Source organism: Mustela nivalis (genome assembly GCF_964662115.1).
Source record: "Mustela nivalis genome assembly, chromosome: 9".
Classification (NCBI taxonomy): Eukaryota; Metazoa; Chordata; class Mammalia; order Carnivora; family Mustelidae; genus Mustela; species Mustela nivalis.
Window position 1 is genome coordinate 68,440,146 of NC_139028.1, and position 14,530 is coordinate 68,454,675.

Sequence of the window (14,530 nt, forward strand, 5' to 3'; positions counted from 1 at the left end):
GGAAGTAGTGCCTAACAAGACCCTTGGCAGGCATGGCATGTTCAATAATTCCTCAACTGTGGGCCAAAAAAGCATAGTCTTTCGTGGAAGAGGAGTGGCAATGAGGGGGGTGATAGAAGAGCTATTTTTCTGCTTTAAAAGCTTATATAGATCCATATATATATACATACCTCTATAAGGGTAGAGCAACATGACACAAAGGGGTATCTTATGTTTATTCTCATTAGCGCAGGGCACTCTTATTGAGAGCTGGCTCAGGATGCACCTAATATTGACCCCAGCTGTGAACCAAGCCCCCTTATTCACCTGAAAGGCCTTGGCTTCTGCCACCTTCAGGGAAATTAAAGGGTCATATGCTCCAACAGCTTCCCACCTTGGGTCACATGGTAGCCACCCCTAACCTCCTACTCTGAACACAGGAGGCATTTGGTGTTCACCACCTGACCAGAAAAATGGTTTTATTTGTCCTTTGCTCACCCCATTCTTCCTAACAGTCCCCACTAAGTCTGAGAACACATCTGTAGCAAGCCCTGAGTTACTCTAACATGTCTGCAATCTGTGCTGGATAAGTTCCTACATGTGGCTCAATTGCCATCCCCACCATAAGAACAATGATTTCTTTGACCCTTCCAATCCACTGGAGCTGAATGTAATGTTCATGACCTACTGACATGTGGGTTTGGTTTTAGCTGTACCCCTCTTGGCCATCTCCTGGGAAGTTAAACAAAAAAATCGTAGAAATATTCAGTAGATCCAATATGATCCATAAGCTTTTTCCAGTGCTTAATGCTTCCCAGAAATATATCTACCTCCAGAAATCACTCTGGAGCCCAGGTACCAGCGAGCTTCCCTGAAGCTCTTCAGTACTCTCCCATCAGTGAAGCCCTCTCTGTTCCCTCCTCTGGGTCTTGGTTGAGCTGGACAATCCAACAAACCATGCACTATGATGGTAAAGTGGCTGCTTTGACACGACTATGGTTGAGAGATATATGTGAGAGGCAGAAATCTCAAGTGAGCATGAGGCTCTGTCTTAAAATGCACCTTGTTACAGGGTGCTTGGGTGCCTCAGTCGGTTAAACATCCAACTCTTGATTTCAGCCCAAGTCAAGATCTTGGGGGTCATGAAACTGAGCCCCACCTCGAGCTCCACCCTCAGCAGGGAGTCTGCTTGAGATTCTCTCTCTCTCTCCTTCTGCCCCTCCCCCCATATATAAGTCTTAAAAAAAAATCCTTGTTACATTCAGACACACCGCTGATAAGCCTGGTCACATACACTGGCCTTAATGCTCTTTTCCACATCATTAAGCCTTTTTTAACTTCCTGCTGTAATGGTGACGTTTATCTGCACTAGATTCACATTATGTCTCTTTCTTTTTACTATGTAATCACAAATTACAATAATAAAACATTTCAAAATACCTCTTAAATACCTCTGAAAATTCACACATATATACATACTCGTGTCCTTTATTTTCCTAAAAAAAAAAAAAATCACTTCTTGCAAATACTCTGACGTACTCTTGCTTGCTTTTATTTCACTTTGCCAATGGTTCTGATATTGTTTATTCATTGGTGCCTTTTGGTTGAGACAGCCCAGAACCCTGTAGCATTATAACAAAGACTCAAATAGATGTCTTGATAAGGGGTACTAGCACTTCTGAAAAGAAAAGGAACAAAGTTCCCCAAATTCCTGTGAAAACACTTGCACATGCACCTGAATTTTGTTGTTGTTGTTGTTGCTGTTGTTGTTGTTAATGCAATATCATTGATGGGGCAAAAGTTTACCCTAAATTAACTTTGCATCTTTTTCCATCATGCACCATAGGCAGAGGAATAGAAAATAGAGTCTTCACAACTGAAAGAGCTGGTTCTGTATCATTGGATGCCAGACTGAGTAAGGGATTCATTATGACAGATAGTAAAGATTGTTTGGCTAATGCTTCAACACAATCTCCTATATTGAATGCTATGGAGAAAGAGCCATAAAATAAATGAATAAATAAATAAAACTCTTTTTCTACGAAAGAGTCTACCTAAATTATGACTTATCTCATAATGTTTTTGTGAATTCTAGGCAATGTCTTCTCACTGACTCAAGAATAAGTCAAACTTAAAACTCCCACATCTCACCATCACCCACCAGGGAAATACTTTTCATCCAACTTTTTAAAAAGATTTTATTTATATATTGGAGGGGGTCAGTGGAAGATAGAGTAGGAGAGAGAATCCCAAGCAGACTCCCTGCTGAGCAGGGAGCCCAACATAGGGCTTAGTGTCACAACCCTGAGATCACAACTGGAGCCAAAACCAAGAGTCAGACACTTAACCAACTGAGCCATTCAGGTGCCCCTCACCCAACTTTTAATACATATCCAAGTGAGGAACAGTTTGGGTAAGGCTCACTCACATAAGGGATTGATCAATTGTGAGGTTTATTGATCTCAGCACTACTGATACTTTGGACAGGCTAATTCCTTCTTGTAGGGGATTGTCCTGTGCATTGAAAGATGTTTAGCAGCATCCCTGACCTCTCTACTTGCTAGATGCCAGTTGTGACACTCAAAAGTGTCTCTGCACTTTGCCACAGGTCCCCTGGCTCAAAATCACATCTAGTTGAGAACCACAGGTCTAGAGAAAGGACTGTGATTGACATAGCTTAGATGTAATGCTTAGTCCTAGGGCATTCAGCTATGACCTGGGGACAGAGGATCAGTAAATTAGAACATAACTCTAGCTGGATCTATGTGGTTGCCCCTTTAAGGGGTGCTGGAAAATGCAATCACTCAGCACCTACCACACTGCAGAGAGTCCCTCTAGGGTTTGGCTTTTGTAGCTTTGCTCTTTGCAGATGGTGTTAGGCTCTTTAATTTATCATTATACTTATGTTTTACTTTTATCTATAGGTATTGAGATTTCTTGTCTTGTTTTGGAAGCTTTTCTTCTGTCTTCAGGTATTTCTATTAGAGTTTTAGTATTCTGCCATCTTCAAATAAGCTTTAAGTTGACTTTTTTTTTTTAATCTAGATCAGAGCTCCATTTTTCCTATTCAACTCCCTCTCATCAGTATAACTTGAAAAGTACTAGGCAAACATATGGGTCTTACTGTGTCTGTCCTCCAAGAACAAAAAAAAGGTGGGGGTAGGGGAGAGAGGAGGGTCATAACTAAATATCCTATACTTACTTGCTTATATACCTTGGAAGTCTAGGACTATATTAATGGCTAAAAGCAAAGGCTTAGAAGAACAACCCCCCACACACTATGTTAATGTTTAGTATACTTAATGGTCTGAATAATATGCTTGCAAGTCAAAGAGCCATGAGTCTATTTGAGGTACTCTGTTAAGTCCTACAACTCAATGACCTGGAGAAAAGGTCAAGATCCCAGCCCTTCCCTTGAGAGAAAGGTTGCACTGAGTTTTTCTTAGGACAGGAAAATCCTATAACACAGGACATTCCTTCTGAAATAAGGATATTTGTGGGGCACCTGGGTGGTGTCTGACTTCGGCTCAGGTCATGATCTTGTGGTCCTGGGCTTGAGCCTTGCATCCCACTCAGCGGGGAGTCTGCTTGTCCTTCTCCCCATACCCCTCCCCCCACTTGTGTCTATGAGTGCACGCGTGCTCTCAAATAAATGAAGTCTTTATAATGTGACAGAGTGAGCGTCCAGGAGCATGGTGAGACCACCCCCAACCATGACTAGAGCAAGGACAGAGAGGCTCAACTCTATGGGACAACACTGGAGCACTGGCAATGGCAGAGTAGAAGACAGCATGAGGAAAAGAGATTCCTAGCAACAGAGCAAAGAGCTTCTAGGAAAGTAAGCAGAGCTTCCTTCATGGTGGTGAGTTTATAAGAGCAGTCAGTCCAGAACTACACACAGTTAAGAACTTAGGTGTATCGAAGTGGAGGGGCAGCATCTACTTCCTAAGTACCAATGCCCAATAGAGATGGAGGTGCTAACACATACCAGCAAACAGGCAATTATGGAAAAGGGATGACAACCTCAATATTTTGGATGGACTGCACATTAATGTACTGCCACCACTTATTGGAGATATGAGAGGAAACTGGTGCTCAGGAAGTAGGTTTTTGTTTGTTTGTTTGTTTGTTTGTTTGTTTGTTTAGAAAGCAAGCATTGGCCCATTTCTTTTACTTAAGGCATGATTTTAGAAGGAGCTTCTTGGAATTGAGGTAAGAGAATATGGATGCTAGGTTAATAATTATATACCAAGAGCCTACTATTGTATGAGACAAGCACTGTTATGACTTTAAAATACATGTAGCATTGTGAAGGACTGAAAGATAAATTCAATATATCCTTGCCCTCAAAATGTTTACGCTATAATGGGGGAATGAAACGATTATACAAACAGAATATAAAAAGTATCATACAAGAATGCGACTTTGGCTAAGAGAAAGAGATCACAAATTTTTGAGAAAAATTAAGAATAGTGTTTTGATCAACTGATTATATCACACAGATTTGAGTAGGGGCATTTAAGAGATGATTTCAAGAGCCCATGTGAAAAACAGTAAGATTCTAAATGAGGATAATGGCAATGTAATAGAAATAAGGGACTTGATTTCTGAAATTCTGCATACCTAGTTCCTTCAAGATTTGTTGACTAACTGTATATAGGAGATGACTACAGAGGAGACAAAATGTTTGAGCATTGGGAATTGGGACAGTGGAGCATATTAAAGTTTTTTAAAGATTTATTTATTTGAGTGGCACCTGGGTGGCTCAGTGGGTTAAGCCTCAGCCTTCAGCTCAGGTCATGATCTCAGGGTCCTGGGATTGAGCCCCACATCAGGTTCTTTGCTGAGCAGGGACCCTGCTTCCCCCCGCCCCACTCTGCCTGCCTCTCTGCCTACTTGTGATCTCTCTCTGTCAAGTAAATAAATAAAATGTTTTTTTTAAAGCATTTATTTATTTGAGAGAGAGTGGGAGAAAGAGTTAGGGGGTGGGGGCAGAGGAGAGGAAGAGAATCTCCAGCAGAATCTGTGCTGAGCTTGGAGCCCTAGGCAGGGCTGTACATGGTGCTCCCTCCTGGGCTTCACTTGGGGCTCAGACCCTGATTCCGACCTGAACAGAAACCAAGTCCTGATGCCCAACCAACTACACCACCCAGGTGCCCCAAGCATATTAAAGATTTTAAGTTTACCTAAGCATTTATCCATTCCAACCAGATAGCACCAAATCGGAAGTGGTTAGGAGCACTCCATGACAGGAGCCAGGGCAATGACTTATATAGACAGAGTCTAAAAGCAAGAAAACGAAATTATTGATTGGTTATTGCTTAAAGCCTAGCTGTCTGTCTGTGACTAGTTGTCCTTAGGTTTCAACTTTAAAACCTTGAGGAATTAATCAGCTTAGAGTTTGTTTGCTTAGGTGGGCCACCCCAGTATTAGAGCTACCTCAGTCTAGTGGTCTCCTTATTTACTTATTTTTTTAAAGATGTTAATAAGTTCCTTATATGAGAGAGAGAGAGGGAGTGAGCACAAGCACGAGGAGCAGCTGAGGCAAAGGCGGAAGCAGGCTCCTCGCCGAGAAGGGAGCCTGATGTGGTGCTCAATCCCAGGACCCCAAAATCGTGCCCTGACCTGAAGGCAGATGCCTAACTGACTGAGCCACCCAGGGGCCCCTAAGAGCCGCCTTCTCTAACAGAAATAAGGGAGAAAAAAGGAAATGGAATGGATGATGACAAGCTTACTTTTTGAGATGCTGCTTTAAATACTGATCATATAGGGTGTGGCCATCTTTTCTTGGTGTTCCCCAGAGATGACTCTAGTCTTCCCATGCTGTCTGTTGAGTTACATTCCCAGTCCATAGATACTCTGTGCACCATAAGTATTTATGTCTTGAAAGCCCTGCTTAGGATCCATGCCATCAACACCCACGTCCCCCCTGTCGCCTCTTTATTTAGCTTTCGCTCCCTGTGAGTAACTCAGATGCCTACAGGTTTATTTTCTTCTACGTGCTGACAAGATGGAGATGAGCCTGCTCAGCCCGACCGCGGGAGTAGAGTGTTCCACGACTGAAGCTCTGTCGGGAGAGGAACGGCCGCCTGCAGAGATTCTGGCTCTAACCACAGACCATCTAGCCTCTGCATGTTTTTGGTTTCTCAGCACAATCTGAAAGTGCCTGACTGGGATGCTGGAAAAAGAAATGCACAGGATCCAGACACTCTTCTCTATAAACCAAAGGAGGCCGTCTTACTAAATAGAGTCTCTTCAGCTCTTCGTACTCTCCATGTGTCTGCACAGAACTTCCCACCCCTGCTTCACACTCACAAATTCCATTCTCATTTCTGACAGCTTTTACCTACCCGAACCTATATTTTACTTTCGTTTAACATTTTAAAAATATTTACTTGTTCCTATTGACAACACTAAGAGGTAGTCTTTCAAAAATAACTTGATTTGGAAACTAAGGAAAAAAGCATAAAGAAGAAAATATGTGACCTGTCCTCTCATCACTGTTCACATTTTGGTCCTGTCTTCCTCTGCCTAGGCACATTTTAATTTTAAGAGGTAGCTGGGCTCATATGGCATAAGTGATTTGGTTTTCTCATATTCTAAATCATCGCATTTTGAAATTTTTCTGGTATTATTAAAATTATTTTAAGCCATCTTCTCGATAGCTGCATGAAATTTCATTATTGTGAATGTATTTCCCTTTGAGGTATTATCTTCTACGCTGATTCCTTAACTCTTCACAGTGGAATTTTCCTGGGCTATGCATATTCTTATAGTTACAAGAGAAAAAGGAAAGAATAAAAGCCAAAATTTATATAAAAAAAGTTACAGAATTCTTAATTCAAGATTTCTGTTCATACTTCTGCTGTGAAAGATATATACAGCTTGCTTAAGAAATACACGATTTTTTGACAGTGATTGTATGAAGTATTTATATATACTTAAAAGTTAGAAAAACAGAGCTATTTTACTTATGGCCTAAGGACTTTTTTTTTTTTTTTTTTTTTTTTTTTTTTTTTTTTTTTGAGAGTGGTTGGGCAGAGGGAGAGAGAGAAAATCTTAATCAGGCTCCACACCCAGCATGAGCCCCAATGCAGGGCTCAACATGGGGCTGGACCTCACAACCCTGAGGTCATGACCTGACCCCAAATCAAGAGTTGGACAGTTAACCAACTAAGCTACTCAGGCACCCGTAGTCTAAGGACTTCTCAATTGGGTAGAATTTCCCATTTTTTATTATCAAAATTCATACATATTCACAAATGCTATTAGAGAAGAATAGAAAATAAAAAATATAAGCATATATTTCCCCATCCCACTGCCAAAAAGTAAATTGTTTTTGTTAAGATTTATTTATTTAAGACAGAAAGAAAGAGAGAGCAATGCACCTGTGCGAACTGGACCAGGGGCAGAGCAAGAGGGGACAAGCAGACTCTGCCCTGAGCACAGAGCCCAGTGCAGGCCTGGAACCCTGACATCATGACCTGAGCTAAAACCAAGAGTCAGATGCTTAACCAACTGAGCCACCTGAGTGTCCCAAAAAGTAAATCATTTTCAGTGACATATATATATATATATATATATTATACACATATATTTTTAATGGACTCACACAATTCATATTCTACATTTGCTAAGTTAACATTAATAACACCTTTTCACATTTTATACTTTTTTCTTATTACATAGGGTAGAACTCCCAGAATAATACTGAATCATCGTGGACATCTTTGTATAGATATGCAGAGGGTCCTTTCCATTAGTATGCACTACTAGCAGTTCATCTGTTCACTGAACTAACAGTAGGCTTCCTTGGTGGTAGGAAGCAGTTTCCATCCCCCTCTACAAATACATCTTATGCCTGCCACAGTTTTCACCATAGCCTCTGTTGAGCCTACATCATCATTTAAGGATCAGCAATTCCCTATTACCAAAGCTTGTTCTTGCATGAGATTGTCAGGTCTTTTACGGGCTTCCCTTAATGGATACTATTTGGGTTTCTTCTCTTTTGCCAATGCCTCTATCCTCTGATCCTCTTGCCTATCCCTGGGCACAGCAACTACTTGAAATCCACATAATGTTCTGCAAGTTTTAAAAAGCTAATTCTGCATTGGGGAGGGTATGTGCTTTGGTGAGTGCTATGAAGTGTGTAAACCTGGCGATTCACAGACCTGTACCCCTGGGGATAAAAATATATGTTTGTAAAAAAATAAAAATTTTTTTTTAAAAAAGCAAATTCTACAAATCAAGGAAGTAATAATCCCTACTTTATGTAAAATGCCCCCAACTTGTCAACTTTAAAATAGAAAGGAACTGTAAAAATGAAAAATTTTAACTTAGCAAAAGAAATTTGACAGAAGTCAAGGCTTTAAATATGAGGGGGGGATAATAGTGTAGGTATGTATAGTCTCCAAATTCATTGACCCTCTCTAAAGGAATGGCAAAGAAAAGACTGGAAACAAGCTAAAACGTTGAAATTGTACTTATGAAAAGTACTTATGCCTGTGCTGATTGTAAACTGATGCTTTTAACTCTGACTTATTCTGTTTGGAATGTGTATATGTAACCTTTCTGTCCACGGGGGAAAGTAAGAGGAGTAGGGAGCAAGAGAGGGTATTCTGGTCTTGAAATTATGTGACAACATTTCCAAAATACATTTGCTTGAATAGATGTTTTCCAAACAAATGTTTAAAAATAGTTAATTTGGAACACTAAATTTCCATTCATAAATATGAGAAACTCTTTTCTGAAACTTATTTTTTGAAGAGTATGTTTTTGACCAGAATGAATGTGTGATTTATATGTGTGAGAAGTTGAGAAATTATAAGTCTTATCAGTTCTGGTTAAATGTGTGATTTGCCTGTGAAAACAATTTTTAAAACTGTTAGTTTTATGTATTCCAGAATGATCTATGGTTCTCAACTGTACTGAAGTAAGGAGGAGTCCATTTAAGGAGAGTAAAATGCCATCATGAGTTAAATCATTCCTAAAGTCCTAACTTCTTTTTTTTTTTTTTTTTGCAGAATTTTTCATGAATTTCTTCTTTCAGAAATAAGTATGATCTTGATAGACTGAATCAACCAACATATCAGGGAGAAAAATACAGGTACTTAAAATATATCTAGACAATTATCAGAATGTTACTCTCATAAAGATTCTAGAAGGAGAAACATGGGGGTGGTGGGGCGGTCTTTTGAGCCAGTTAACAATTCTACCTTAAGAGCTATTTCAGAATCAAGAAGGGAAGGGAATCTATCACAACTCTTGTTTTAGTAAAATTCCTTCACACAGTATCTTAAATTAACTTGCACAATTCCAATTTTGGTAACTTTTATTCTAAATGTTTTATCTTAACCCAAAAATACTGTGGCAAAAGTATATAATATAAAGAACTGAAAGGTATATTATCATTCAGTTTGGGCATTTATTTGATGTTGCTAATTAAAACAGAAAAATGTTTATTGGTAAGATAACTATGAACCTTAATTCTTAAAGATGGCCACATATGCTTTATCTCTGTCATAATTATGAAAATTACAGACAATGCATTTGGGGGATATGGAAAGGGCATATTTTAATCCATAAGAAGAATCTGTTATTATTTATGGCAAATAGAAGGGCCTGAAATTTTTTATGACTTAAGTTTTCTAAATGTTCTCTATTTTCTTCTATATAAAAAAATGATAACATCTGGCTTGATACTTGGGAGAAATAAATGGAAATGATATCATGAGACAAAACTGAAATATCCTTTGTGAAATGATTTTTTGAAAATTAGCTGGACTTACAGACACTGTTTTTTTTGGTTTTTGTTTTCTTTCTTTTTTTTTTTTTTTTACTGTGTTCCTTATTTCTTTATTATTGACGTAAAATTCACATAATATAAAATTCACCATTTTTAATTTTTTCTTTTTTTTCATTATGCTATATTAGTCACCATACAGTGCATTATTAGTTTTTGATGTAGTGCTCCATCATTTATTGTTTGCATATAACACCCAGTGCTCCAAGTAATACATGCCATCCTTAATACCCATCACCGGGCTCACACATCCTCCCACCCCCCTTCCTTCTGAAACCCTCAGTTTGTTTCCCGTAGTCCATAGTTTCTCATGGTTCATCTCCCCCTCTCATTTCCCATCCTTCATTTTTTTCCCTTCCTTCTCCTAATGTCCTCCATGCTACACTGTGTATTTACCCCAAAGATACAGATGTAGCGAAAAGAAGGAGCACTTGCACCCCAATATTCATAGTATCAATGTCCACAATAGCCAAACTGTGGAAGGAGCCAAGATGCCCTTCAACTGATGAATGGATAAAGAAGATGTGGTCCATATACACAATGGAATACTACTCAGCCATCAGAAAGGATGAATACCCACCATTTGCACGAACATGGTTGGAACTGGAGGGATTATGCTAAGTGAAATAAGTCAAGCTGAGAAAGACAATTATCATATGGTTTCACTCACATGTGAAACATAAGAAATAGCATGGAGGACATTTCAAACATTTTAAAGTGTACAGTTCAGTGGCTTTTAGGACATTCATGACATTGTGCCACCTCACAACTAATTCCAGAACATCTCCATCACCCCAAAAAAGCCCAATAGCCATTAAGTAAACACCACTTATTCTCCCCTCCCCCTTGCTCCTGGCAACCACACATCTGCTTTCTGTGGATTTGCCTTTTCTACACCTTCATACAATGGAATCTCACAATACATGGCCTCTTGTGACTGGCATCTTTCAGTTGGCGTAATGTCAAGGCTCATTCCCGTTGTAGCATGCATCCACATTTCATTCCTTCTTAAGGCTGAATCCTATCCCCATGTGGGTAGACCACAATTTGCTTATCCACCCACCTGTCTGGTGAGCATTTGCGTTGTCTTTACATTCATGTTTTTATTTCTGTCAATGTCCCATGGGTCTACAGACCAACAAGTCAGTGGCACCGAGTCCTACAATAATGAAGGGCTGTCCTCTGCCCTCTCTCAAAGGGGCCACTCTCAGCCCATTTATCGGTTTCTTTTATTTCCCTCCGTGTAAAATGGTCATTTCCTGGTTTTAACTTTATTTTAAACTTGGTTTTACTTTATTTTACCTCTCTACTGTGGAAATGAGGATTTAGCTCTTAATCCCACCATGCCTATGCCTCTAACACCACCTTCATGACTCAATTGCAATCATGCTTATTTAAGTTTTCAGGAATGTAATTTTATTTCTCTATTAATTTTCAGTATTGATTTGGTTACATTTTAATGCTATATTAATTTAATTGTAACTTGCCATTCTTAACTGTTTCAGGAAATTTATGAAATATAATAAAATTAATGAAATATCTATGAAATATTTTCTGAGTTGGAAAATATATGCGTATTTGTATATGTGTGTATATATGTATATATATGTGATATGAAAGTGTATTCATACATACATATATGAGTATATATGTACATGGGTATATAGATAGGTTTTCAGATGTTTCCAAGAAATTGAATTCAACTAAGGCAAACACTGAAATATTTTAAAATCTCTATGTAGGTATGTCTGTATGAGCGTATAAAAAAGTAAGCAGGTTTTGGGGCACCTGGGTGGCTCAGTGGGCTAAAGCCTCTGCCTTCGGCTCAGGTCATGATCTCAGGGTCCTGGGATCGAGCTCTGCATCTGTCTCTCTGCTCAGCAGGGAGCCTGCTTCCTCCTCACTCTCTCTTTGCCTGCCTCTCTGCCTACTTGTGATCTCTGTCAAATAAATAAATAAAATCTTGGCAAAAAAGAAAAGCAAGCAGGTTCAAGTTATGACTCTAAGGAAAAACTAAGTCTACAATTTTAGCTAAAACTCCATCAATAAGTGTTTGTATGTATTACCTATTAATTACTAGGCTCTATTAATTTTATGGGAATGCTGTATGAGAAATTAAGTACTCTAGTTTCTGGAGGAGCTAGTAACTCTTGCTTTGTGTTCCCCAGTGTTTCCTGGATGAGGTTATAGTTTTCTTTAATTTTCAGAAATATTGTGTTATGTTCAGATGATGCTAACACCTTCTTTGGACCTATATTCTCTAAAATCAATGTTAAGTTTCTCAAACTGTTCGAGGGAAGGCAATGGTGTATACTTATTACACCACCCCCCATATTTGCTCTACCTGTATATTTTTCTCATCATCTTATCATCTTAAAAAAAAATCTTAAAGTAGGAAAGAGGAACATAAATGCAAACTCTGTCCATCTTTGATAAAACTAAGATACATGGAACAGCCCAAACCACAAATAGGAAGTGCTGCCAAAGGCAGTGAAGATCAAAACAAGGATGATCCCAACTGCAAATCACAGAAGACGCACATGTGCAGAGCTGGCAGAACGTACTTCTCCAAGGTGAGTGGGGACATCCTTGTGAAGAAGACACAAAATTTAGTTTATAGCCATGAGAATAGAGTCTGTAGGCTGCTGGCCTAAGGAGCTTCCTTAAAACTAGTAGGAGTTTCCTTCTAACAGGAGTAGAGCCTGCAGAGCTGAATATGGAATCTGACAGACAATCATCTTACAGCAAGTAATTTCAGGAAGCAGAAGAGAAATTTTGCATTAATGGCTAGAGATTAAAAACTAACACCACCAGCTCTGTGTCATGAGAATTCTTGCTAGCCTGGACAACTGCCCTGGCTATTCACCACATAGTGAACATCCTCTGTATATAGTCCACAAGAATCACTTCTTCCAATGATAAGCAATAGTTCTAAAAATTTGTACAAAACTTAAAGTTACTCTGAGGGGGGGGGGAAGAGAGGGAAGGAACTAGCAAAATAAATGACAGATGATAAATACTTTTTAAATGTTGCTATAGAGGGTATAGCAACTGGGTGGCTCAGTTGATTAAGCCTCTGCCTTCAGCTCAGGTCATGATCCCAGAGTCTTGGGATCGAGTCCCACATCAGGCTCCCAGCTCAATGGGAAGTCTGCTTCTCCGACTGACCTCCCCTCTCATGCTCTTTCACTCTGTCTCTGTCTCTCTCTCTCTCAAATAAATAAAATCCTTTAAAAAATAAATGTTGCTACAGAGGATGAAAATTGTGATGTAATATTTCTTTATGAATTTTAAAGACTTGGCACTTCAAACTACAGCATAGAAATGCAAAATATGGGTGGACCCATGTGCTGTGGTATATAGCAGGTCCTCCATTACTTTATAGGTTATCAATTATAAACATCTAAAGATCCAGAGGTTCTTGAATTCGGAATTACCTAAACCAACAATCAAATGCAATACTTAATTTATGACATTAGGCCTGAGTTTCTTTTTTTGTAAAAGTAACATGATAATGATCCCTACTTTATAGGGCTAATAGGAGAATCCAATACAAAAGCTTAGAATAGACCTTGGCATAGAGAAGGTCTTAATAAAGGTAACCTATTAGTGACAAATTCTTGGAGAGTACAATCTCAGGAAAGCAAGAGTCAGGGGAAAGAAAAAACTGAAACCCTGCCAAAAAAGGAAGGAAGGAAGGCAAAGATGGAGGAAAAACAAACACAAGATGGTGCAACAGGTGAGCTGGCTATAGCTGCTCAAAAAATGTTGTTTGATGGGCCATTTGGAACCACTTCCACCAGGGAAGAATCCCTTTGGGCAACTGCTTGATTGGGTGCTAGAAGTATGCTGAGTGCTAGAAGTGTGGCAGTTTGCTCCCATAGTGCCTAGTGCAATGGAGCTCAAGCCAAAGCCTGGCCCTTGCCCCCAGACGGCCAGGACAACAGTCCATCTTGGGAGATGAGACAAATGTGGCAACTACCAGGGCTTTGCCTTTTGATCCAGGAAGCAGGGCTGGCGGCTGAGGGCCTGAGGCCAGCATGGGTATAGCTACATGGATCAAGAAAGGACATAAAGCAGACAAGTGTTAGCCAGGATGTGGAGAAAAAGGAACACTTGGTGGGAATGCAAAATGGTGCAGCCACCATGGAAACCAGTATGGAAGTTCCTCAAAAAGTTAAAAATAGAACTACCCTATGGTCTAGTAATCACACTACTTGATATTTACCCAAAACCCCACAAAAAGAAAGAAAAAAATTCAAAGGTATGCATGCACCCCTGAATTTATAGTGACATTATTTACAATAGGCAAACTATGGAAGCAGTCCAAGTGACCATCGGTTGATAAATGGATAGAGAAGACGGATCTACATACAATGGAATATTAATCAGCCAATAAAAAAGGATGAAGTCTTGCCATTTGCAATGACCCGGAGAGATCTAGAGAATACAATGCTACATGAAATAAGGCATTCAAAGAAAGACAAATGTCACAGATTTCACTCATCTGTGGAATTTAAGAAACAAAACAAAGGAAAATAAAAAGAGACAAATAAAAAAAAACAAACTCTTCACTATAGAGAACGAACTGATGATTACCAGAAGTTTGGATGGGGATATGGGTGAAATAGGTGAAGGGGATTAAGAATATACTTATTATGATGAGCACTGAATAATAAATAGAACTGTGGAATCACTACAGCATACCCCTGAAACTAATATAACACGGTGTGTTCATTATACTGGAAT